The 26,790-nt window shown below is 51.0% G+C and overlaps 1 long non-coding RNA gene across 1 annotated transcript; it reads left to right on the plus strand.

The window, feature by feature from the left end:
- Window positions 1–2,286: 2,286 nt before the first annotated feature.
- On the plus strand, window positions 2,287–26,790 carry LOC148513470 (uncharacterized). The gene is made up of 3 exons (XR_015880173.1): window positions 2,287–2,358; window positions 25,885–26,015; window positions 26,338–26,790. It is a non-coding gene; the product is annotated as an uncharacterized LOC148513470 (long non-coding RNA).

Raw genomic sequence — 26,790 nt, forward strand, 5'->3', positions numbered from 1 at the left:
CTGGGAATGTGTCAGTGAGTAATGAATACACCTGTGCTCCTGCTGGGTGACCTGGGAAATGTGTCAGTGAGTAATGAATACACCTGTGCTCCTGCTGGGTGACCTGGGAAATGTGTCAGTGAGTAATGAATACACCTGTGCACCTGCTGGGTGACCTGGGAAATGTGTCAGTGAGTAATGACTACACCTGTGTACCTGCTGGGTGACCTAGGGAATGTGTCAGTGAGTAATGAGTACACCTGTGCACCTGCTGGGTGACCTGGGAAATGTGTCAGTGAGTAATGAATACACCTGTGCACCTGCTGGGTGACCTGGGGAATGTGTCAGTGAGTAATGAATACACCTGTGCTCCTGCTGGGTGACCTGGGGAATGTGTCAGTGAGTAATGAATACACCTGTGCACCTGCTGGGTGACCTGGGAAATGTGTCAGTGAGTAATGAATACACCTATGCACCTGCTGGGTGACCTGGGAGATGTCAGTGAGTAATGAATACACCTGTGCACCTGCTGGGTGACCTGGGAAATGTGTCAGTGAGTAATGAATACACCTGTGCACCTGCCAGGTGACCTGAGAAATGTGTCAGTGAGTAATGAATACACCTGTGCACCTGCTGGGTGACCTGGGAAATGTGTCAGTGAGTAATGAATACACCTGTGCTCCTGCTGGGTGACCTGGGAAATGTGTCAGTGAGTAATGAATACACCTGTGCACCTGCTGGGTGACCTGGGAAATGTGTCAGTGAGTAATGAATACACCTGTGCACCTGCTGGGTGACCTGGGAAATGTGTCAGTGAGTAATGAATACACCTGTGCACCTGCTGGGTGACCTGGGAATGTGTCAGTGAGTAATGAATACACCTGTGCACCTGCTGGGTGACCTGGGAATGTGTCAGTGAGTAATGAATACACCTGTGCACCTGCTGGGTGACCTGGGAAATGTGTCAGTGAGTAATGAGTACACCTATGCACCTGCTGGGTGACCTGGGAGATGTCAGTGAGTAATGAATACACCTGTGCACCTGCTGGGTGACCTGGGAGATGTCAGTGAGTAATGAATACACCTGTGCACCTGCTGGGTGACCTGGGAAATGTGTCAGTGAGTAATGAGTACACCTGTGCTCCTGCTGGGTGACCTGGGAAATGTGTCAGTGAGTAATGAGTACACCTGTGCACCTGCTGGGTGACCTGGGAAATGTGTCAGTGAGTAATGACTACACCTGTGCTCCTGCTGGGTGACCTGGGAAATGTGACCTGATTGGGGTCCTGACTCCTGAGGACCGAGTTTGAGAACCACTGTCCTGTGGTAAAGAGAGAAGACTCTGGGCCTGATTCAGAGCCGCTTGTAAGCGGCCACTCGTTCGCACTGAGCGATGTTCGCACAACTGCGCATGTGTACGGATCGTAATACGCATGCGCGAAACAGTCAGTGCGGCTGAAAATCGTTTGTTCGCAAAATAGCGAATGTCTGCTATTTTGAGTGACAGGAGGAGGCGTATGTGGGTGGTAACGGGGGAAGGTGCTTGAAAACGGGGAGCGGAATTCAGAACGCAGGCGTGCTTAAAGGTCAAACCGGGCGTTTTATGGGTGTGCATAATTAATACAGCAGCGTCACTTGGTTTTTTTTTTTGTCAGAACTACTCGCAAAATAGCGGTTGAAAAAACCAACCACAAGAATAGCGAGCAGTTCATACGCCGTCCGATGTACTCGATTAATCTAATAAATAGCGGACATGACGTATGATGCGAGCGGCCAGGGGGCGTATTTTTCAAAATTTCGACCGCAAGTTTTGCTCGCTCGTTCAGACTTAGAGGCGTGAACAGACCGCAAAGTGCGAACGGTTCATTTGAATAGCCACCCCTTTTTTTTAAACGAACGACCGCAAATAGCGAGCGGCTCTGAATGAGGGCCTCTGTGCATGTAATGTGGTTGTACATGGGCCCATCCAGAATAACCAGTGTCACTTGGTCAGCATTATACACAGAAGCTCGTCTTGTGTATCATGAGGTGGACGTTCCCAGCAAATATCCATATTGTGGGGTAGGATAATTGCATTATTAACGCTTAACCATATATTTGCAAATATATGCACCAAAGACCTCTGGATTTCTATTATCATGTAGCAATCACGTGTCTGTGCTGCTTATATTGCAGTGTGCTGGAGGGAAACATTTTTATTTTTATCTGAAGTCCAGAGTAAACCCCTTCCCCCCTTACACGCACCTGTGAAAAACCATTAAGTTGATCTGTGCAATCACTAGTGTGTATTGCTGTTCTGAGAGGCATGGATGGGACCAGCATTAGAAGGGTGTGCTGGTTCCTGTAGTGCTGTTTAGAGGTCTCTGGGGTACCTCCTAGGTGAGTTGGCTCTCAACTTAAATATATTTATGTATGTGCTGTTATCGTCTGGCACAACAGTATGCCATTATATGATCCAGAGTGGGTGCTATTATCCTGTAGCGTTAGGGAGACCAGTACAGAGGAGCCTTGAAGCGGCCCGGTGCTTAAACATATATGTGGAGCAGAGACCTCTGGATTTCTGTTATCATGTAGTATTCAAGCCTTTGTGCTGTCTTTATTGCAGTGTGCTGGAGGGAAACCGTTATTTCTTTTTTCTGTAGTCCAGAGAAAATGCCTCCTGCAGATTGTAGCAGGGCGCCGGGAGAGCGCTGTCACCAAAGTGGCCGACACAATAAAGTTTTCACTTTTTTGGCACAGAATAACAGTCACAATGTTACACCGCTGAGAAAAGGTAAAATCATGAAGATGGTGCTGGACACAGGAGGGGTGGTGCTGATGAGACAGAGGGGGATGGTGCTGATGAGTCAGGGGGGATGGTGCCGATGAGACAGGGGGGGGGTGGTGCTGATGAGACAGGGGGGGATGGTGCCGATGAGACAGGGGGATGGTGCTGATGAGTCAGGGGGGGATGGTGCTGATGAGACAGGGGGGATGGTGCTGTAGAGTCAGGAGGGGATGGTGCTGATGAGTCAGGGGGGATGGTGCTGATGAGACAGGGGGGATGGTGCTGATGAGTCAGGAGGGGATGGTGCTGATGAGTCAGGGGGGATGGTGCTGATGAGACAGGGGGGGATGGTGCTGATGAGACAGGGGGGGATGGTGCTGATGAGTCAGGAGGGGATGGTGCTGATGAGTCAGGGGGGATGGTGCTGATGAGACAGGGCGGATGGTGCTGATGAGACAGGGGGGATGGTGCTGATGAGTCAGGGGGATGGTGCTGATGAGACAGGGGGTATGTTACTGATGAGTCAGGGGGATGGTGCTGATGAGACAGGGGGTATGTTACTGATGAGTCAGGGGGATGGTGCTGATGAGACAGGGGGTATGTTGCTGATGAGTCAGGGGGATGGTGCTGATGAGACAGGGGGATGGTGCTGATGAGACAGGGAGGATGGTGCTGATGAGACAGGGGGGATGTTACTGATGAGACAGGGGGGATGTTACTGATGAGACAGGGGGGATGGTGCTGGAGGGGCTAGGGGAATGGTGCTGGAAAAACAGGGGGGGCTGGTGCTGGAGGAGCACGGGGGATAGTGCTGGGGAGACATGGAGGATAGTGCTGGATAGATATGGAGGATGGTACTGGAGAGACATGGAGGATGGTGCTGGAGAGATATGGAGGATGGTGCTGGAGAGACATGGAGGATAGTGCTGGATAGATATGGGGGATGGTACTGAAGAGACATGGAGGATGGTACTGGAGAGACATGGAGGATGGTACTGGAGAGACATGGAGGAAGGTACTGGAGAGACATGGAGGATGGTACTGGAGAGACATGGAGGATGGTACTGGAGAGACATGGAGGATAGTGCTGGAGAGACATGGAGGAAGGTACTGGAGAGACATGGAGGATGGTACTGGAGAGACATGGAGGATGGTGCTGGAGAGACATGGAGGAAGGTACTGGAGAGACATGGAGGATGGTACTGGAGAGACATGGAGGATGGTACTGGAGAGACATGGAGGATGGTACTGGAGAGACATGGAGGATGGTACTGGAGAGACATGGAGGAAGGTACTGGAGAGACATAGAGGATGGTACTGGAGAGACATGGAGGATAGTGCTGGAGAGACATGGAGGATGGTACTGGAGAGACATGGAGGATGGTACTGGAGGCACAGTAGGATGGTGCTCGGGAGGTACAGGGTTAATGCCTTCCCGAGCAATGACTACATTTTTATACATCTGATAATGATAAGTATTACAGTCACCATATGCCGTCTTTATTCTTGATCTACACAACATACAGTATATATAGCCCAGATGAATGGAGCGTGGGCTTCTCACTACAATGTAACATTCGCTGCAGTTTAATCCGCATACTGCTCCGCGATCTCCTTGTGGGATACCCAGGGCTGGCAGTGCAGGATTTTCACCACGTTCTACTAAAGACACAAAAGTGCATAACACAGATCTCAAATTCAAATTACAGCAAAGCATGAAAGGCTGCTGCTCCTCCATGAGCTGTCCTATACCAGGTACCTTCCTGCCCAGCGTCACGGATCACAGCTGCATAAACAAGTGTTAGACAGATGGCAGCAGAGATCTCAGTTGCATACTATGTAAATTGATGCTAGATTCCACGGATATAGGGGCTTCACGTAGCACCCGTGGTACATCTCTAATATGTGTGTAATATGAGCATTTCCGTACTGTGCTCCGTAAATGTGAACATATACATCCATACCAGGGCCGTAACTAGGGCAGTGCAATCTGTGCCATGGCACAGGGCACCGCAGGACAGGGGGTGCTGTTTGGGCTTGTCAATTTCCTTGTTATCATTCTTACTTTTAGCTTCCTCTTCTTCTTTTATCCCCAGCATCTCCTGGCCTCCCCTATCTCTTCCCTGGCCCTTCCCCATGAGGCCATGGCCCTCTCTCAGGTGCACTATATTATGTCCCTATTTATCCCCAGCATCTCCTGGCCTCCCCTATCTCTTCCCTGGCCCTTCCCCATGAGGCCATGGCCCTCTCTCAGGTGCACTATATTATGTCCCTATTTATCCCCAGCATCTCCTGGCCTCCCCTATCTCTTCCCTGGCCCTTCCCCATGAGGCCATGGTCCTCTCTCAGGTGCACTATATTATGTCCCTATTTATCCCCAGCGTCTCCTGGCCTCCCCTATCTCTTCCCTGGCCCTTCCCCATGAGGCCATGGCCCACTCTCAGGTGCACTATATTATGTCCCTATTTATCCCCAGCATCTCCTGGCCTCCCCTATATCTTCCCTGACCCTTCCCCATGAGGCCATGGCCCTCTCTCAGGTGCACTATATTATGTCCCTATTTATCCCCAGCGTCTCTTGGCCTCTCCTATCTCTTCCCTGGCCCTTCCCCTTGAGGCCATGGCCCTCTCTCAGGTGCACTATATTATGTCCCTATTTATCCCCAGCGTCTCCTGGCCTCCCCTATCTCTTCCCTGGCCCTTCCCCATGAGGCCATGGCCCTCTCTCAGGTGCACTATATTATGTCCCTATTTATCCCCAGCGTCTCCTGGCCTCCCCTATCTCTTCCCTGGCCCTTCCCCATGAGGCCATGGCCCTCTCTCAGGTGCACTATATTATGTCCCTATTTGTCCCCAGCATCTCCTGGCCTCCCCTATCTCTTCCCTGGCCCTTCCCCATGAGTCCATGGCCCTCTCTCAGGTGCACTATACTATGTCCCTATTTATCCCCAGCATCTCCTGGCCTCCCCTATCTCTTCCCTGGCCCTTCCCCATGAGGCCATGGCCCTCTCTCAGGTGCACTATATTATGTCCCTATTTATCCCCAGCGTCTCCTGGCCTCTCCTAGCTCTTCCCTGGCCCTTCCCCAAGAGGCCATGGCCCTCTCTCAGGTGCACTATATTATGTCCCTATTTATCCCCAGCGTCTCCTGGCCTCCCCTATCTCTTCCCTGGCCCTTCCCCATGAGTCCATGGCCCTCTCTCAGGTGCACTATATTATGTCCCTATTTATCCCCAGCATCTCCTGGCCTCCCCTATCTCTTCCCTGGCCCTTCCCCATGAGGCCATGGCCCTCTCTCAGGTGCACAATATTATGTCCCTATTTATCCCCAGCGTCTCCTGGCCTCCCCTATCTCTTCCCTGGCCCTTGGTGCACAATCTCATGTCACTATTTAAAAAATGGAGGGGGGGTGCCAATGCTCTCTGGCACAGGACACCAAAAAGTCTAGTTATGGCTCTGATCCATACGCAGATATTTTTACATTTCACACTTGTGACTCCATTACAGGAGAGGCAGGTGAGGGGTGGGAAGGGCCCATTACAGGAGAGGCAGGTGAGGGGTGAGGAGGGCCCATTACAGGAGAGGCAGGTTAGGGGTGGGGAGGGCCCATTGCAGGAGAGGCAGGTGAGGGGTGTGGAGGGCCCATTACAGGAGAGGCAGGTGAGGGGTGGGGAGGGCCCATTACAGGAGAGGCAGGTGAGGGGTGGGGAGGGCCCGTTGCAGGAGTGGCAGGTGAGGGGTGGGGAGGGCCCATTGCAGGTGAGGGGTGGGGAGGGCCCATTACAGGAGAGGCAGGTGAGGGGTGGGAAGGGCCCATTACAGGAGAGGCAGGTGAGGGTGGGGAGGGCCCATTACAGGAGAGGCAGGTGAGGGGTGGGAATGGCCCATTACAGGAGAGGCAGGTGGGGGTGGGGAGGGCCCATTACAGGATAGGCAGGCGAGGGTGGGGAGGGCCCATTACAGGAGAGGCAGGTGATGGGTGGGGAGGGCCCATTACAGGATAGGCAGGTGAGGGGTGGGGAGGGCCCATTACAGGTGAGGGCCCATTACAGGAGAGACAGTTGAGGGGTGGGGAGGGCCCATTATAGGTGAGGGGTGGGGAGGGCCCATTACAGGAGAGGCAGGTGAGGGGTGGGGAGGGCTCATTATAGGTGAGGGGTGGGGAGGGCCCATTACAGGAGAGGCAGGTGAGGGGTGCTGAGGGCCCATTACAGGTGAGGGCCCATGACAGGAGAGGCAGGTGAGGGGTGGGGATGGCCCATTACAGGAGAGGCAGGTGAGGGGTGGGGAGGGCCCATTTCACGAGAGGCAGGTGAGGGGTGGGGAGGGCCCATGACAGGAGAGACAGGTGAGGGGTGGGAAGGGCCCATTACAGGAGAGGCAGGTGGGGGTAGGGAGGGCCCATTACAGGATAGGCAGGTGAGGGTGGGGAGGGCCCTTTACAGGAGAGGCAGGTGAGGGGTGGGGAGGGCCCATTACAGGAGAGGCAGGTGAGGGTGGGGAGGGCCCATTACAGGAGAGGCAGGTGAGGGGTGGGGAGGGCCCATTACAGGATAGGCAGGTGAGGGGTGGGGAGGGCCCATTACAGGTGAGGGCCCATTACAGGATAGGCAGTTGAGGGGTGGGGAGGCCCATTATAGGTGAGGCAGGTGAGGGGTGGTGAGGGCCCATTATAGGTGAGGGGTGGGGAGGGCCCATTACAGGAGAGGCAGGTGAGGGGTGGTGAGGGCCCATTACAGGTGAGGGCCCATGACAGGAGAGGCAGGTGAGGGGTGGGAAGGGCCCATTACAGGAGAGGCAGGTGAGGGGTGGGCCCATTACAGGAGAGGCAGGTGAGGGGTGGGGGGGGGCCATTACAGTAGAGGCAGGTGAGGGGTGGGAAGGGCCCATTACAGGAAAGGCAGGTGAGGGGTGGGGAGGGCCCATTATAGGTGAGGGGTGGGGAGGGCCCATTACTGGAGAGGCAGGTGAGGGGTGGTGAGGGCCCATTACAGGTGAGGGCCCATGACAGGAGAGGCAGGTGAGGGGTGGTGAGGGCCCATTACAGGTGAGGGCCCATTACAGGAGAGGCAGGTGAGGGGTGGGCCCATTACAGGAGAGGCAGGTGAGGGGTGGGAAGGGCCCATTACAGGAGAGGCAGGTGAGGGGTGGGAAGGGCCCATTACAGGAGAGGCAGGTGAGGGCCCATGACAGGAGAGGCAGGTGAGGGGTGGGAAGGGCCCATTACAGGAGAGGCAGGTGAGGGGTGGGGGGCCCATTACAGGAAAGGCAGGTGAGGGGTGGGGAGGGCCCATTATAGGTGAGGGGTGGGGAGGGCCCATTACTGGAGAGGCAGGTGAGGGGTGGTGAGGGCCCATTACAGGTGAGGGCCCATGACAGGAGAGGCAGGTGAGGGGTGGTGAGGGCCCATTACAGGTGAGGGCCCATTACAGGAGAGGCAGGTGAGGGGTGGGCCCATTACAGGAGAGGCAGGTGAGGGGTGGGAAGGGCCCATTACAGGAGAGGCAGGTGAGGGGTGGGAAGGGCCCATTACAGGAGAGGCAGGTGAGGGCCCATGACAGGAGAGGCAGGTGAGGGGTGGGAAGGGCCCATTACAGAAGAGGCAGGTGAGGGGTGGGAAGGGCCCATTACAGGAGAGGCATGTGAGGGGTGGTGAGGGCCACTGACGGCAGAACACAGTAAAGGAGTGAGTCCTGGGGCACATACATATGTCTGGCAGCCTCCCTCTTGCAGAACTTAGTGCAGTGATATATAGATGAATTGCAGCATAAGCTATGCATTTCTGATTGGCTGATTGCAGGTGGGTCCCTCCAGAATGAATGTCATAGTTACATTCAACACACAAACACCTTTTATCAAACCCTTTTATTCTCACGGTGACTCCTTTTCCCTGGGCTGGCCATGAGCCCTCATCATGGTCTCCACGTGAGACCTGGCTCCATCTTGTTTTATTATTATTAATATTATTATTATTATTGTCCTTTATTTATTTTTGGGCCACAAGTGTTCCGCAGCGCCTTACATAGTATATAAACAAATAAGTAAATCAGTGACTTAAAGTACAATACAATGCAGGACAGGGTTTATATAGATTACTGCAGTGCTTAAAGTGGTCCTAGAGACGTGGTGGAACTCACCCCCCCCCCAGTTTATTTAATAAAGGGAGAGCGTGGGCCGCAAAAAGGCTTCCCTGTATAGAACTGTACTTTCCATGCATATATTACTCATACTGAATAGAAGACACTTTGAGGCCTGAGATTAGTGGTGTTTCTGGACTAGCAGTCAGTAGCTGACGCTTGCATGTTAGTATGTGATGGGTCTCTGCAACGCCGCCTGTTGCTAAGTAACCTCAGAACGGCAGTCAGTACTGAGGCCGCAGAAACTTTAGGAATAAACGCAATTGAAATTTATCAAGTGCCTGACTCGCTGAATGCTAGTCCCTTGTTACATCACGTTCCCAGGACTCCACGGTTCCACTTTCATTATAGCATTGATTAATTGTTATTCAGGGTTATGTCATTAGACCAGTGTGAGAAGGAAGCGATGTTTGGACAGCGCATTAGGGGGTCAGGCCTGTATCAATTCATCGGTTCTAGCACAAGTGGCAGAATAGGGACAATGATGATGGAGATAATTTATGCACGCCAACGTGTGAGTAACAAATTGCCATACTGTGTTTTTAAAAAAGCACCTAAACAAATGTAAAAGACACGTAGCAGAATTTCACACCATGGAATGCACACAGAAGTGGATGACATTTCTAGCCCAATACTGCCACTAATCAGATATGTTCCCCGTCACACAGATTACAGGGTTGTGAATAATGACGTATGGATAAATAAGCTTACACTCACTGTGCCATCAGCAATGTTAGTAATGGTGTACAGACCACAGCACAGCACAGCGCAGCACAGAACAGCACAGCGCAGCACAGAACAGCACAGAACAGCGCAGCGCAGCACAGAACAGCACAGTGCGAGTTCACATCCAGGAGGGTTTAAAGGTTGTGATTAATGAAAATAATTTATAGCTCTGGACATCAGTTGAAGAGCATCCGGATAAGATGATACAATCCTTGTACCAGGCGAGTTTAATTGGGTCCACGTAAGAGGTGTTACTTTACTGCAGGCTTACTTAGTGGGATAGATGGCTGACGGAAAGGTCAGATCCGGCAGACGGTGGTTGCCGCCACCAGCAAACAGTTAGCTACTGGCTCTTGGAAAATGCTCAGCTGATACCTATTGGTGTTTTCCTCGTCGTTTCAATTGATGCCTAATAGCGAAAGCTTTTATTGCACACAAAATAAATGGTTCACAACGTGGGCAAAGTGGGACGTGTGTCCATAGTGCGAACAACTCTGCATCACCGACTAATAAAAATATTCCATTTATTGGATACAAATATTAACATACACCATGTAACATAGAGGGGCAGGGTCGGACTGGCCCACAGGGGTACAGGGGAAATCCCCGGTGGGCCCCACCTTCTCTTCTAATGTCAGATTTCAGACCGTATACTTGAATTATACATTGTTACTCTATTACAGAGTCAGTTACCTGGTAGAGTAGAGCAGGAACATGGATGAACAGACCATGCACTGTAGAATCCATGTTGTCTGCAGGCTATATCCTCCACAATGGTTAGCCAAGCCTCTGTGGTGGCTGGCCGCACCCTTTAAGCATGGGCCTCTACCCGGTGGGCACTTCATGCCCCAGTCCAACACTGTAGAGGGGTATAGTAATAGGAGTATACCATATACCACTAAATTAGGAGCAATATTCTGTTATACGTCCCCTTTAGGTGAACACATCAGCTCTTTTGGCCTCCAATATAATCTCTATGCTGATGATACTCAGATCTACCTCTCCTCCCCTGACCTCTCCCCCTCTCTCACCTGTATCTCCAACTGTCTCTCTGCTATCTCTTCCTGAATGTCCCAGTGCTTTCTTAAACTTAACATGTCCAATGCTAGGTCAGGGTTGCCTACCCTCCCGATTTGGGCGGGAGCCTCCCGATAATCGGGTGCATCTCCTGCCCCCCTGAAAAGGCAGGCAAACCTCCAGGGAGTCGCCGACCCCCCCTACATCCCCCGCAATTTACTCTTAACCCCCGCTGCGAGGGCAGCCAGTGACAATGCCTGTATTATCGGCATTGTGTAGCGAGGGTGAGGCCAAAATGACGCAAGCGCGTGACCCCGCCCCAGTGATGCCTACAAACGTCAGGCACCAGTCCGGACACGCCCCCTTTTTCACCGATGCCCCCCCCCGCTGCCCTGCCGATCTGGCTGCTCCCTCCCGGAAGGAGCAGCCAGAAAAGTCGGCAACTATGTGCTAGGTACACATTTAACGATGGTTACCCAGCCGATCTATCATGCAGTGGGACTTGGCATCGGCAAGTGCATACACACTTGCCGATGCCGGGATCTATGGTGCGAGAGCGGGGTCCATACTGCATTCAGCAGCCTGGCCTTTGCTAATGATGTCGCCTGTCGATGCATGGGAGCGCGCATTGTCAGCGATATAGCGGGTACACGCTAGACGATGTGCCTGATATGTCGTCCATTCCAGCCAAGTCGGATGACATATCATCTAGTGTGTAGTCTGAGCTGATCATCTTCCCACTTTCCCGCATAACCTCATACCACAATTTGATTATCAATTGATGGCATAACTATCTCCTCTAGCCCCATAGTGTTCTGTCTTGGAGCTATCCTGGACTCCTCCCTCACCTTCAAACCACATTTCCAGAACCTCTCATAGTCCTGTCATTTCCATCTGATAAATATCTCCAGGATCAGACCCTTCCTCACCCTGGATGCTACTAAGAACCTCATACACCCATTGGTCATCTCCAGATTGGACTACTGTAACCTCCTCCTATCTGGTCTCCCCAAACCTCGATAGTCTGTCCTCAATGCTGCTGCTCAGCTCATCTTCCTCTCCAAACGTCCTACATCTGCCTCCCCTCCCCTACAAGCCCTCCACTGGCTCCTCTTCCCCTTCAGAACCCAATACAAGCTTCTCACGCTCCCTTAAAAAGCCCTCACCCAATCTTCTCCCAGTTACATCTCTGACATCATCTCCCTTCAGACTCCCACCTGCCCTCTTCGATCCGGTAATGCATGCCACCTCTCCTCCCAACTGACTACTTTCTCCCACTTCCGCCTCCAAGATTCTCCACCTCTCTGCAAAACTTCAAATGGGCTCTCAAGACCCACTACTTTATCAAAGCCTCCCAGCTACAATATCATCCTAACACTCTGCCCCAAGCACCCCGTCTACCCCATCTGTGTCACCCCTGTATGTCTACCCCTTCCCTTTTAGAATGTAAGCTCTCAAGCCCTGTTCCCTTATGTGCTTTTCCTTTCCTTACTATTACTTATGGCACCTAACCCCTGACTTCTGGCACCGTACTACTTATTTGAGTGTTATGACGCTGTTGCAGCAATGTTTTATATACCATGTACTTGTGGGAAGCAGTCGGGAAGCCGATGGACGGAATCCCGACAGCCGGCTTACCGACTGTCTAATCCCGGCAAAGGTTAAATGAATGGCGTTGGAATCCCGACACCTATCATTTTACCTACGCCAGGAGCCTGACACCCAGTATAACCGATCGAAGGTAAGCCGGGCAAGGACAGCCGCGTGGGGAGGGGAGGGTTATCTTTACGGCTCCCGGGGTGGGGGGGGGACTTAGGATTAGGCACCCCCCGGGAGGTTAGGTTTAGGCACGTGGAAGGGGTGATTAGGGTTAGTAGGCACTGGGGGGAAGGTTAGGGTTAGGCACCCATAAGGGAGGGTTAGGGGGTAGAATAGGGTTAGGAAATACTTACCTTGGAGGATCGGGATTTTCACCCCTGCCGGGTAGTCGCTGTCGGGATATGAACCGCCGGCCAATCATATCGATCCCGTACTTGTGCTGCATTGTCTTGTACTGTAAGTCACTGTTCTCTTGTTCTGCTCAATTGTCTATGTAATGTGTAAGGCGCTGCGGAACCCTTGTACAGTCATAGAAATAAAGCATAATAATAATATCACATTGGAATCTAGCACACAGGGCCTGATTCAGACCCACTCGCAAGCGCACAGCGCTCGCAAGCGGATCGATAGTCCCCCACTGCGCATGCGCACGCCGGAGCCGGCTTCGGCTTTCGCATGTGCGAGACCCGGCCAGCGACGGGCGTTACGTCGCTACGGTTCTCGCACTAAAACAGGGCGACTGTTGATTATGATTGACAGCTCGCTTCATTTTGGAGGCGGGCAGGGGAGGTGGCTACATCCTGGCAAGGGTTAAATGACTGGTGGGAGGCACCACTGACATCACCAGTGATGTCAGTGGTGAGCTTCCGGCTCTATTTAGAGCCGTAAGCTCACTGGGGCTTGCGGGAATGAGACCCTACCACAAGGGTCTCGTCGCAAGCCCTGATGGTTGCGACCATCACCTGGCCGCTCGCAAAAGCTGTGGGTGGTCACCCACAGCTATGCGAGCGGCCAGGAGGCCGAAACAGCGAGCGGCCCTGAATCAGGCCCTTTGGCGTTACTCTGTATCAGGGCTTATGTGTCCGAGATTAATCAGATTGTAAAGGGATCCAGGGAACACGGATCATGCAATAATGTCCTGATGGCCAGTCCTAGCTAGCAGCTCTGCCTCCCATCTAGTACAAAGCACACATTGCAGGATACACACATTGCAGGACACATTGCAGGACACATACATAGCATGACACATTGCAGGACACATACATTGCAGGACACATTGCAGGACACAAGGACACACACATTGCAGGACACATACTTTGCAGGACACACAAGGACACATTGCAGGACACATACATTGCAGGACACGTACATTGCAGGACACATTGCAGGACACATACATTGCAGGACACATACATTGCAGGACACGTACATTGCAGGACACATTGCAGGACACATACATTGCAGGACACATACATTGCAGGACACACATTGCAGGATACATACATTGCAGGACACACACATTGCAGGATACATACATTGCAGGACACATTGCAGGATACATACATTGCAGGATACACACATTGCAGGATACACACATTGCAGGACACATTGCAGGACACATACATTGCAGGACACAAGGACACATTGGAGGACACACACATTGCAGGACACATACTTTGCAGGACACACAAGGACACATTGCAGGACACATACATTGCAGGACACATTGCAGGACACATACATTGCAGGACACAGTGCAGGACACAAGGACACATACATTGCAGGACACATACATTGCAGGACACAAGGACACATTGCAGGACACAAGGATACATTGCAAGACACATACATTGCAGGACACATTGCTGGACACAAGGACACATTGCAGGACACATTGCAGGATACATGGACACATTGCAGGACACATACATTGCAGGACACATTGCAGGACACATACATTGCAGGACACAAGGACACATTGCAGGATACATACATTGCAGGATGCACACATTGCAGGACGCACACATTGCAGGATGCACACATTGCAGGACACATTGCAGGACACATGGACACATTGCAGGACACATTGCAGGACACATGGACACATTGCAGGATACATACATAGCAGGACACATTGCAGGACACACATGGACACATTGCAGGACACATACATTGCAGGACACATACATTGCAGGACACAAGGACACATTGCAGGACACATACATTGCAGGATACACAAGGACACATTGCAGGACACATACATTGCAGGACACGTACATTGCAGGACACATTACAGGACACATACATTGCAGGACACATTGCAGGACACATACATTGCAGGACACAAGGACACATTGCAGGACAAATACATTGCAGGACACAAGGACACATTGCAGGACACATACATTGCAGGACACAAGGACACATTGCAGGACACATACATTGCAGGACACAAGGACACATTGCAGGACAAATACATTGCAGGACACAAGGACACATTGCAGGACACATACATTGCAGGACACATACATTGCAGGACACAAGGACACATTGCAGGACAAATACATTGCAGGACACAAGGACACATTGCAGGACACATACATAGCAGGACACATACATTGCAGGACACAAGGACACATTGCAGGACAAATACATTGCAGGACACAAGGACACATTGCAGGACACATACATTGTAGGACACATTGCTGGACACATTGCAGGATACATGGACACATTGCAGGACACATGAACACATTGCAGGACACATACATTGCAGGACACATTTCAGGACACAAGGACACATTGTAGGACACATACATTGCAGGACACATGGACACATTGCAGGACACATACATTGCAGGACACCAGGACACATTGCAGGACACGTACATTGCAGGACACAAGGACACATTGCAGGACATATACATTGCAGGACACATGGACACATTGCAGGACACATACATTGCAGGACACATACATTGCAGGACACATTGCAGGACACATACATTGCAGGACTCATACATTGCAGGACACATACATTGCAGAACACATGGACACATTGAAGGTACATGGACACATTGCAGGACACACACATTGCAGGACACGTACATTTCAGGACACAAGGAAACATTGCAGGACATATACATTGCAGGATACATGGACACATTGCAGGACACATACATTGCAGGACACATGGACACATTGAAGGACACATGGACACATTACAGGACACATACATTGCAGGACACCAGGACACATTGCGGGACACGTACATTGCAGGACACAAGGACACATTGCAGGACACATGGACACATTGCAGGGCACATGGACACATTGCAGGACACATTGCATCACACAAAGACACATTGCAGGACACATTAATAGTAAATATCTGCAAGTTACACTCCTCCATCAACCTGACCGGCAGATGCACAGACCACACACAAATGTCCATCAGTCCGTGGATCAGGGTGGAAGTAATATGCAGCCTCACCCTTAGAGCTCACACCTATAGCTGCCAATTACATCCTAATAGGACAGCACCCTATGCACTATGGGCCTGATTCAGAGCCGGACGCTATTTGCGCTCGCTCGTTCAGAAAAAGGGGCCGGCTTTTTAAATTGAGCGCTCGCTCTTTGCGGTCTGTTGACGCTTCTATGTCTGAGCGAGCGAACAAAACATGCGCTCGCTATTTTGTAAAGACGCCCCCTGGCCGCTCGCATCATACGTCATCTCCGCTATTTATTAGATTAATTGAGTACATCGAAAGGCGTCTGAACTGCTCGCAGTGCTTGTGGTTGGATTTTCCTACCGCAATCATGCGAACAGTTCAGGCTAAGAAACAACCAAGTGATGTGGTCGATGACGCTGCTTTGTTAATTGTGCACACCCTTAAAACGCCCGTTTTGACCTTTTGGCACGCCTGCGTTCGGATCTCCACTCCCCGTTTTCAAGCACCTTCCCCTGTTACCACCCACAAACGCCTCATCCTGTCACTCAAATTAGCAGGCACTCGCAATTTTGCGAACACACGATTTCTGACCGCACTGACTGGTTGGCGCATGCGCATTACAACCCATACGCATGCGCAGATGTGCGAACATCGCTCGGAGCAAACGAGCGGCCGCTTACGAGCGGCTCTGAATCAGGCCCTATGATTGGAAGCAGGATGCTTAGGCGACTGTTCGCACGTCCTGATGTGTAAGCATCGTGCCGCTACACTTTGTCCATACGCCAGAACAGCCATCTCTACTTACACCTGCTCCATGCAAGAGATGTGAGTGAAATAGGTGCCCCCTCTGCATACACCCAACTCAGAATATGGTGTCACTCTGGTGAAAGGCCCCTGGGGTGGGTCTCAGTCGTTAGATATAGCTGCATTCCAACTTACTATTGGCAATAATGTGTGTACAGAAGTTGACGTTGCAGAGATATAAAGACACACACCAGCGGATGACTCAGGCTATGAACAGCCCAGTTACATAACCAATGGTGCTGCTTTATTGATGGATAACAGGTGCAGCCGTACTTACTGTTATATGTAGACTGGTGATGAAGCAGAACTTGAGCGGAGCAGGGGTTTCAATACAGCTGACCAGCCGGTGACTGTGCTGCTTGTGGGGAGTGGTGCAGGGTGCTGGAACAGCTTTATAGCAGGTATTAACCAGATTATCTCTAGGAGCTAAGTAGGAGACTACTGTCTCCCACCATGTCACTCTTACACAGTATAGTACACCTGCTAAGTAGTAATCTTGGCGGTCATCTTGGAACAGGGCATGAAGCCTCCCTGGAGAGACAGGAAGTTGGAGTCGGCACACTGCTCTTTCAACACTTTTGTGTGACTCAGAGGCAGGTCCTAAGCTTGCAGCTCTACGGTAAATGGATAGACTCTATGGCCCTGATTCAGAGCCAGTCACTCTGACAGAGCGCTCGCTCTGAATCAGGGCCGGTCTTTTTTTATTTTTAGAACAGCCTCCTGGCCACTCGCATTGCTGTGGGTGAGCACCCACAGCTATAGCGAGCGGCCATGATGATGGTCGTGATGGTCAAGACCATCGGGCTTGCGACGAGACCCTTGTGGTAGGGTCTCGTTGCCGCAAGGCCCATAGAGATTTCGGCTCTAACAGAGCCGGAATCTCTCCACTGACATCACTTGTGATGTCAGTAGGGCCGGCCCCAAACGGGAGGCGTTCTCATGGGAACGCCTCCGTTTGGGCTGCCATCCCCCCCGGCCCGCCCACCAAAGGCGGCATGCTGTCACTCAACATTGACAGCACGCCCCCTTTGGTGCGAGACCCGGAGCGACGGAGTGCCCGTCGCTGTCCGGGTCTCGCACATGCGCACGACGGAGCCGGCTTCGTCATGCGCATGCTCTCTGGGCCACCATCGACCCAGTTGCGAGCGCTCAGCGCTTGCAACCGGGTCTGAATCAGGCCCTATGTACAGATGTCTCCTGCTACATCGTTGCTGCGTACGCAGCAAATCGAGTCACGCGTGGTGCGAGGCGTGTGCGCCCACGAGTAGATACACCCACTGTGTTCGCACATATATCTCCATAGGATTGCTTGGTGCACGCCAAAGCGTACCGTAGCATATGCTGCTGCGGGTATTCGCATGGCACGATGCGTGCTCATGTTTGTAGCGCGAACGGCAAAGATGAAACTGGACACATCTGTTTGCAGCCAACTGAGCTTCTAGTGAAGCAAATCATGTTAATACTGTGTTTACCAATAGAATGAGGTGCATTTGGAAGACCCTGATACTCGGGCAGCTAATGGTACACCGTGGAGTAGAAATGTCGCCGTACATTTAGTAAAGCAAAGTTTATCTCCAATCTTTTAAAACAGAAAGGAAGTAGACTGTTCTTTCATCGTGCAGAGCTGATGGGGCTTCTGGAATGAACCAGGTATAATCTGTGTAAGGGTCAGCGTTGGATACTAGAAGGGGTTATCTGCGCCGCAGCAGCCAATTCCCCTGTAATGCGACAAACTCTTATCAGCTGCTGTAATAATTGCGCTGCCCTATTACACAGTAACGCGTCTTAGAGAAGAGACACTCACCTCGCTTTTCCATCGCCCTGGAGAAAGCGCTGCAGGGACGACGGAGAGCCCTCTGGTATTATAAATAACGTCCCAGCTTTTCCTGATAGACGGACCTTTAACATGAGGGAAATTGCTTTGCGTTGCCGTAGAGTGTGAGAGTATAATGGAATGAGAGCGGGATTTGTTTTCATGGCGCAGATATTATCATACTAAGAGATTAATTGCCAGATGGGAATTATATTTCTATGCATAATAGTGGGGCTGCCTTCAAAAGTCACAATAGCAGCGCATTAAGTAACCGGCCACCTTGCATTGTGGGCTCATTTAACGCCGATAATCGGTGGATATTTCTTCTGTGTTGTGTTTTATGATTGAGGTGACATTCCCGTAGCTCAGCGCAATTATAAGTGACATATAAGCAAGAAGAAATGTAAAAGGCTACTTCCCTCATGTGTGTACTTGTGGCAAGCCTTGATAGATTATCCTCCCTGAAGCCATCTGTTCTGTGTCCTCCATTACTGTATAAATCTCACTACGGCAGTACGATGACCAGGAATACCTACAGGAGGAAGGACAGAGACCCCCAACCTGTGTATGGGGCAAATCCCCACAGACAGCTTCTTGACATATAAATAGATGATGACTGACCACAACTTTATTATACAGTATTTACACATCATTGCTAATATATATCATTTATCAGTTTGTGATGAAAGACCTCACCTATATCATTAACTCTTTTCTGGCTGCCAGTCAGTGTAGTGCATTTCACTGATTGCAAGGATAGGTTGGTTGGGGAACCATAAGAGCCAGCCACCCCTATTTCACTGTGTTCACTCTTCAAGGGAGTAGCTGAGAGCTAGGAGTGCTCCCCCATCTGCGGTCTATGGTGGTCTCCCTCTGCACACAGAGGGCCTGATTCAGACCTGCTCGCGAGCGCTGAGCGCTCGCAAGCGGATCGATGTTAGGCCAGTGCGCGTGCGCACGACGGACCCGGCTCCGTCGTGCGCATGCGCGAGACCTGTATAGCGACGGGCAAGCCGTCGCTATGGGTCTCGCTACAAAGGGGGCGTGCATGCCCCTTTTGGTGGGCGTGCCGGGGGCGTGGCTGCCCAGACAGAGGCGTTCCCATGGGAACGCCAACCGTCTGGGGCCGGCCCCACTGACATCACAAGTGATGTCAGTGGGAGTGCTTTTGGCTCTGGTAGAGCCGAAAGCACTCCAGGGCTTGCGGCAGACGAGACCCTACCACAAGGGTCTCGTCGCAAGCCCGATGGTCGCGATGGTCTTGACTATCGCGACCATCTTTTTGGCCGCTCGCCAAAGCGGCCAGGAGGCCGCTCTAAAACAGAGAAGGAGGGCACTGATTCAGAGCGAGCGCTCTGAAAGAGCGTCCGGCTCTGAATCAGGCCCAGATTCACTAAGATCTCAGCATAACTTAGGATTCTGACTTTTTATCATTTACTTTTATCTGAAATCAATCTGTGCATTTACATCTGTATGTCTTATATATTCACCTGTATTTCCTTGTAATTTATCCCTGGAGATATCTTCTCAATAAGGGGCCTATTCATCATAACTAACATTTCTCTGGAGGTAATTAGGTTTAGAGCTGGCATGGAGTTCTACCTAATTACCGGGGGAATCCATCACTCCTCCTTCCCATAACTATCTATTCCGAAAAGCTGTCATTTTTGCTATGACAGCTTTTCAGGAAATACATACTTTTCCCTGCCTACACTACCTTATCGCGTCTGTAATCAGTGCTGCGCATGCGCCGTTACATCCGTAAACCCAGCGCATGCGCAGCACTGCCTACAGCTGCGGTAATTTTGTGTGTTCCCCTCTGCCCGCCCCCCTCCGCTCACCTCCCCCCCGTCCCCGACTTACCTGCCCGCTGCAGCCGCCTCCGGCTCCGGATGCTGTGCTGACACTGTTTTCTCCCGGCAGAACACAGTACAGTTTAGAAAAAAAAAAAAAAACTTTTTTTTTCTTCTAAACCTTATTGTGTTCTGCCGGGAGAAAACAGTGTCAGCACAGCAGCCGGAGCCGGAGGTGAGACCAGGGAGTGACAGAGGGAGCGGAGAAGGACCTGCCCAGCTGACAGCAGGTAAGCGTAACCAGCTATACACCACCTCACATTGCCGTATAGTAATACCATCAAATTCCAAAAATACATACATAATTTTCGGAATTTGATCAAAAGCATAATTTCCATATCCCCATACTAATGTACTAATTTACTAATGTACCCATACTAATGTACTAATGTATGGGGAGTGCGGAAAGTAACGCTGGTGGACTTAACCAGGAGATATCAGTGATATATATATATATATATGTATGTATATATATATATATATATAATTATATCAGTGATATCTCCTGTGATAAGTGGTTCATGAATACTAAATTAAAGGTAATTAAGAAAAATGTCCTTAAAAACGTTATTTTAGTGTTGATGAATAGGCCCCTAAATCTTAAAACTTTATCAGTGTTATCTCTGTGCTCTAATGAATTCACATATGCCTAGAGAGGCCCATGCTACATTTGTGTAATAAGTGAGATTTAAGTGTCTGGCGAACGCAAGAGCGCTATTCTAATACTCTTCGTGTTGGCAGCTTTGGTAAAACCCATGTCACAACCGCTCATCTGCATCAAGTTGGCGTATCTGAGCGCAGACTGGGGTGTGATGTCGTGACAGGGGTCCTTTATCATTATGCACTAAAACCTAGTCCCCCCAAGTCATCACACTGGGTCATTATGTTGGGACACTCAGCGTCAGAGGGTCATTGTATTGGGACACTCGGCGTCAGCGGGTCATTGTGTTGGGACACTCAGCGTCAGAGGGTCATTGTGTTGGGACACTCAGTGTCAGAGGGTCATTGTGTTGGGACACTCAGTGCCAGCAGGTCATTGTGTTGGGACACTCGGTGTCAGCGGGTCATTGTGTTGGGACACTCGGTGTCAGCGGGTCATTGTGTTGGGACACTCAGCGTCAGAGGGTCATTGTGTTGTGACACTCAGTGTCAGAGGGTCATTGTGTTGGGACACTCAGTGCCAGCAGGTCATTGTGTTGGGACACTCGGTGTCAGCGGGTCATTGTGTTGGGATACTCGGTGTCAGAGGGTCATTGTGTTGGGACACTCAGCGTCAGCGGGTCATTGTATTGGGACACTCGGTGTCAGCGGGTCATTGTGTTGGGACACTCGGTGTCAGAGGGTCATTGTGTTGGGACACTCAGCGTCAGAGGGTCATTGTGTTGGGACACTCAGCGTCAGAGGGTCATTGTGTTGGGACACTCAGCGTCAGAGGGTCATTGTGTTGGGACACTCAGCGTCAGCGGGCCATTGTGTTGGGACACTCGGTGTCAGCGGGCCATTGTGTTGGGACACTCGGTGTCAGCGGGTCATTGTGTTGGGACACTCAGTGTCAGAGGGTCATTGTGTTGGGACACTCAGCGTCAGAGGGTCATTGTGTTGGGACACTCAGTGCCAGCAGGTCATTGTGTTGGGACACTCGGTGTCAGCGGGTCATTGTGTGGGATACTCTGTGTCAGAGGGTCATTGTGTTGGGACACTCAGCGTCAGCGGGTCAGAGGGTCATTGTGTTGGGACACTCAGCGTCAGCGGGCCATTGTGTTGGGACACTCGGTGTCAGCGGGCCATTGTGTTGGGACACTCGGCGTCAGCGGGCCATTGTGTTGGGACACTCGGCGTCAGAGGGTCATTGTGTTGGGACACTCAGCGTCAGAGGGTCATTGTGTTGGGACACTCAGTGTCAGCGGGTCATTGTGTTGGGATACTCGGCGTCAGAGGGTCATTGTGTTGGGACACTCGGCGTCAGAGGGTCATTGTGTTGGGACACTCAGCGTCAGAGGGTCATTGTGTTGGGACACTCAGCGTCAGCGGGTCATTGTGTTGGGACACTCGGCGTCAGCAGGTCATTGTGTTGGGACACTCGGCGTCAGCGGGCCATTGTGTTGGGACACTCGGTGTCAGCGGGTCATTGTGTTGGGACACTCGGCGTCAGAGGGTCATTGTGTTGGGACACTCAGTGCCAGCAGGTCATTGTGTTGGGACACTCAGTGCCAGCAGGTCATTGTGTTGGGACACTCGGTGTCAGCGGGTCATTGTGTTGGGATACTCGGCGTCAGAGGGTCATTGTGTTGGGACACTCGGCGTCAGCGGGCCATTGTGTTGGGACACTCAGCGTCAGCGGGTCATTGTGTTGGGACACTCAGCGTCAGAGGGTCATTGTGTTGGGACACTCAGCGTCAGAGGGTCATTGTGTTGGGACACTCAGCGTCAGCGGGCCATTGTGTTGGGACACTCTGTGTCAGTGGGTCATTGTGTTGGGACACTCGGTGTCAGTGGGTCATTGTGTTGGGACACTCGGCGTCAGAGGGTCATTGTGTTGGGACACTCGGCGTCAGAGGGTCATTGTGTTGGGACACTCGGTGTCAGAGGGTCATTGTGTTGGGACACTCAGTGTCAGAGGGTCATTGTGTTGGGACACTCGGCGTTAGTGGGTCATTGTGGGTCATTGTGTTGGGACACTCAGCGTCAGAGGGTCATTGTGTTGGGACACTCAGCGTCAGAGGGTCATTGTGTTGGGACACTCAGCATCAGAGGGTCATTGTGTTGGGACACTCGGTGTTAGTGGGTCATTGTGTTGGGACACTCGGTGTCAGTGGGTCATTGTGTTGGGACACTCGGTGTCAGAGGGTCATTGTATTGGGACACTCAGCGTCAGAGGGTCATTGTGTTGGGACACTCAGCGTCAGAGGGTCATTGTGTTGGGACACAGCGTCAGAGGGTCATTGTGTTGGGACACTCAGCATCAGAGGGTCATTGTGTTGGGACACTCAGCATCAGAGGGTCATTGTGTTGGGACACTCGGTGTCAGCGGGTCATTGTGTTGGGACACTCGGCGTCAGAGGGTCATTGTGTTGGGACACTCGGCGTCAGAGGGTCATTGTGTTGGGACACTCGGTGTCAGAGGGTCATTGTGTTGGGACACTCAGCATCAGAGGGTCATTGTGTTGGGACACTCAGTGTCAGAGGGTCATTGTATTGGGACACTCAGTGTCAGAGGGTCATTGTGTTGGGACACTCAGCGTCAGAGGGTCATTGTGTTGGGACACTCAGCGTCAGAGGGTCATTGTGTTGGGACACTCAGCGTCAGAGGGTCATTGTGTTGGGACACTCGGTGTGAGTGGGTCATTGTGTTGGGACACTTAGCGTCAGAGGGTCATTGTGTTTGGACACTCAGTGTCAGAGGGTCATTGTGTTGGGACACTCAGCATCAGAGGGTCATTGTGTTGGGACACTCGGTGTCAGCGGGTCATTGTGTTGGGACACTCAGTGTCAGAGGGTCATTGTGTTGGGACACTCAGTGTCAGAGAGTCATTGTGTTGGGACACTCAGTGTCAGAGAGTCATTGTGTTGGGACACTCAGTGTCAGAGAGTCATTGTGTTGGGACACTCACTGTCAGAGAGTCATTGTGTTGGGATACTCGGTGTCAGAGGGTCATTGTGTTGGGACACTCAGCGTCAGCGGGTCATTGTATTGGGACACTCGGTGTCAGCGGGTCATTGTGTTGGGACACTCGGTGTCAGAGGGTCATTGTGTTGGGACACTCAGCGTCAGAGGGTCATTGTGTTGGGACACTCAGCGTTAGAGGGTCATTGTGTTGGGACACTCAGCGTCAGAGGGTCATTGTGTTGGGACACTCAGCGTCAGCGGGCCATTGTGTTGGGACACTCGGTGTCAGCGGGCCATTGTGTTGGGACACTCGGTGTCAGCGGGTCATTGTGTTGGGACACTCAGTGTCAGAGGGTCATTGTGTTGGGACACTCAGCATCAGAGGGTCATTGTGTTGGGACACTCAGTGCCAGCAGGTCATTGTGTTGGGACACTCGGTGTCAGCGGGTCATTGTGTGGGATACTCTGTGTCAGAGGGTCATTGTGTTGGGACACTCAGCGTCAGCGGGTCAGAGGGTCATTGTGTTGGGACACTCAGCGTCAGCGGGCCATTGTGTTGGGACACTCGGTGTCAGCGGGCCATTGTGTTGGGACACTCGGCGTCAGCGGGCCATTGTGTTGGGACACTCGGCGTCAGAGGGTCATTGTGTTGGGACACTCAGCGTCAGAGGGTCATTGTGTTGGGACACTCAGTGTCAGCGGGTCATTGTGTTGGGATACTCGGCGTAAGAGGGTCATTGTGTTGGGACACTCGGCGTCAGAGGGTCATTGTGTTGGGACACTCAGCGTCAGAGGGTCATTGTGTTGGGACACTCAGCGTCAGCGGGTCATTGTGTTGGGACACTCGGCGTCAGCGGGTCATTGTGTTGGGACACTCGGCGTCAGCGGGCCATTGTGTTGGGACACTCGGTGTCAGCGGGTCATTGTGTTGGGACACTCGGCGTCAGAGGGTCATTGTGTTGGGACACTCAGTGCCAGCAGGTCATTGTGTTGGGACACTCAGTGCCAGCAGGTCATTGTGTTGGGACACTCGGTGTCAGCGGGTCATTGTGTTGGGATACTCGGCGTCAGAGTAAATTGTGTTGGGACACTCGGTGTCAGCGGGTCATTGTGTTGGGACACTCAGTGTCAGAGGGTCATTGTGTTGGGACACTCAGTGTCAGAGAGTCATTGTGTTGGGACACTCAGTGTCAGAGAGTCATTGTGTTGGGACACTCAGTGTCAGAGAGTCATTGTGTTGGGACACTCACTGTCAGAGAGTCATTGTGTTGGGACACTCAGCGTCAGAGGGTCATTGTGTTGGGACACTCAGCGTCAGAGGGTCATTGTGTTGGGACACTCAGTGTCAGAGAGTCATTGTGTTGGGACACTCAGCATCAGAGCGTCATTATGTTGGGACACTCAGCGTCAGAGGGCCATTGTGTTGGGACACTCAGCGTCAGAGGGTCATTGTGTTGGGACACTTAGCGTCAGAGGGTCATTGTGTTGGGACACTCAGTGTCAGAGAGTCATTGTGTTGGGACACCAAAGAAGTAGTTCTTATGCTATTTAGTTGCTATATTTACATTTCCACAGCACAGGAGTGGGGCATCCTCCTGTTCACTATTGTGTCCACTATTTTACCAATGTAAATTCTAAAATACAATAATTAACAAAAAGTGTCCACTTATGCCAATAGTATAGGTAAATTCTAATAAGGAACTGTACATTTTATATACACAGTACTATAAATTAGATAGAAGTACTCCAGACATTACAATATATGTCACTGATAGGATATAATGTATTTACACCATTGAAGAAAGAAATGATCCTCTCACTATTCCTTCACCTTACGTACAATTTGTACCCTATCATATAAATATATTAATACAAAAATATATATCTTTATTAACTGTACTTTCATTGAGGAGATTAGCATGTGTCATCCTGGCAATTTCTTAGGCGTATAAATATACTGTGTATAAATGGATATATGGCACCTGTACATCACAGATGGATTTATTAAGCACCTGTTTTCATTATATAATATATATGTCATATTAACATTAAATTTTGTGACTTTATTCTTTGATTAAAGCATGTTTTTCAATGTTTAACATATTTTTAATCAATTTTTATTTTTCACAAGCGGAACTGAAAGCGCAAATCTGGGCTGTCACCGCGCATCTGTCATCCTCCTCCGACATCAAAAAAAGAAAAAGGAAAAAATAAATCCACCTTCTTGCCAATGAGAGGACCTATGATAGCGGCCCTGTAATGGTAAGACACGGGAGAGCACCACTGTATCAGAGGGCTCACAATCTAAATCCTGCTATAACGGAAGGTTACATAAAACCACTGCAGTATAGATCTGGAGCTGTGAGAGGAACCTGATGCTGGAAGGTGATAATGTTACACAAAGGAAACTAATGATCACTGCAGAGAGACATGTGGGGCCAGGTGGAGAACGCTGCTGTAAAACGAAACATTATTATTATTATACCCCAAAACAAAAATCTGCCTTTATGAAATATTAGTTATAATTGAGGTATGAGGTACGTATGCGCTTTGCTGTGTAAATATTCTGTTTCTGTTCTTCTAGAACAAGCAACCTCTGTGCAATGGTATAAGAATTGTTATCGTCACCACCACACACGTAATATGGTGCCTGATACATCGGTGGACGCAGCGGCTGCTAAAAAAACATGTCAAAGACGCAAGTGGCGTTTTGTGTAAAAAGGCACCAACTGCCAGATCCACTGCGCGAACATCGGGCGGCCATCGGACAGGTTACTCAGGATGTCCGGCAAAATCACCCTGCCACGTCCAGAGAAACTGCGTCTGAGGACGCCGTCACTGGCTTCAGCACGCATAAAACAGGGCAAACAAGGCACCGTTTTCTGAAACTCTCCCCGTTGCCAAAACCAAATGATGATCAATCCTGCCATAGCTTTCTGTACACTGCGACCAATGCCACATATCGGAAATCTACGTGACTATCGAAACAGCGTCCATCTCTGTATCCGGCGCATGGACAGGAAATACTGTTTATTTT

The sequence above is a fragment of the Taudactylus pleione genome, unplaced genomic scaffold (genome assembly GCF_031769625.1).
Source record: "Taudactylus pleione unplaced genomic scaffold, aTauple2 ptg000278l, whole genome shotgun sequence".
In the NCBI taxonomy this organism is placed as follows: Eukaryota; Metazoa; Chordata; class Amphibia; order Anura; family Myobatrachidae; genus Taudactylus; species Taudactylus pleione.